Source organism: Trachypithecus francoisi, unplaced genomic scaffold, assembly GCF_009764315.1.
Source record: "Trachypithecus francoisi isolate TF-2019V2 unplaced genomic scaffold, Tfra_2.0 Lachesis_group2, whole genome shotgun sequence".
Lineage (NCBI taxonomy): Eukaryota > Metazoa > Chordata > Mammalia > Primates > Cercopithecidae > Trachypithecus > Trachypithecus francoisi.
The window spans coordinates 31,005,754-31,007,282 of NW_022681465.1; positions in this window are offsets into that span (position 1 = coordinate 31,005,754).

Genomic DNA, 1,529 nt, shown 5'->3' on the forward strand with positions numbered 1-1,529 from the left:
AAGACTAACAATGATGAGTATTGATAAGTGTGTGGAGATGTTCAAATCCTCATAAACTGCTAATGGGAATATAAAATGGTATAGCCACTTTGGAATAGTTTGTCATTTCCTTAAAAATGAGAAAATGTTAAAAGAGTTAACCTATGGCATGAATATTTCACTCCTAGATATATATTTAATAGAAATGAAAACATTATTTCCACACAAATTTTGTTCAAAGGAGTATTACTCAGAATAGACAAAAAGGTGGACAGAATCCAAATATCCATCAACTGATAAAAGGGTAAATTAAATGAGGTGTATTTATACATAAAACACTTATTTTATAATAAACAATAATAAATTACTGATATATGCCACTCTATGGATTAACCTTGAAAACATCAAAGTAAGTAAAAGAAATAATTTCTAATTTCCACAAATTTCTTGATTCTCTTTACATGAAATATCAAGATAAGTCGACTTTATAGAGACAGAAAGCAGGTTAGTGCAAATCTGAAGTTGGAGAGAGAAGGCTGCTGAATCTGGGGAGAGATGACTAATGAGTATAGAGTTTCTTTTTGGGGGCGATGAAAATATTCTAAAATTAGATTATCATTATGATTGCATAATTCTGTTAGTAAATTAAAAATTGTTGAATTATACACTTAAATGGCTAACTTTTGTGTTATGCAAGTGATACATTAATAAAACTAATTTTTAAAATTATGAAACATTGCAATTAATAGACCAATACCGGATTATAAAGTAAATTTTAATAACTTTAAAAATATTTTATTCTGTTTTGTATTATGCAATATATTTTACAGTAAATGATGTATATGTAATGCATATATACAATTTAAAGATGCATTAAAAAAACACCTTAAGAAATCAAATATCAGCAACATAGACATTTTCCTGGGCCCTTCCCTGGACACTTGCCTTTATTCCCACTCCAGAGGTAAGAGCAAACTACAATTACTATTATTTACTCCCTTGAGTGTCTTTAAAAGTTCACCACATGTATGACTCTTAAAATAATTTGATCTGGCTTTCTCTAACTTTGAACTTTAGGTGAAATGAAAGAGTATAGGTTTTATTATTACTAGATTCTTTCAAAAAATGTGTTTTGTGGTTTATTCCTATTGATGCTTAGAGCATAGTTATTTATTTATTTAATTGATATTTAATAATTATACATATTTTGGGGGTACATGTGATTTTGATACCTGTACACAATATGTAATGATCCAATCAGGGCAATCGAGGTATCCATCAACTCAAACACTTATTTCTTTCTTTGTGTTGGGAACATTACAAATCTAGCTATTTTGAAATATATAATAAATTATTGTTAGCTATAATTTTCCTATTGCACTATTGAATGCTAGAACTTATTCCTTCTACCATTGATTTACACCATTCTATTTAATGTGTATGTCAAAATGTACTTACAGTCTACTTCTCATGCATATTTGAGTGGTTTCCAGTACTACAGTATAAAGCAAATGCTTCTTTACATATGCACACAAACAGTATATGCACAT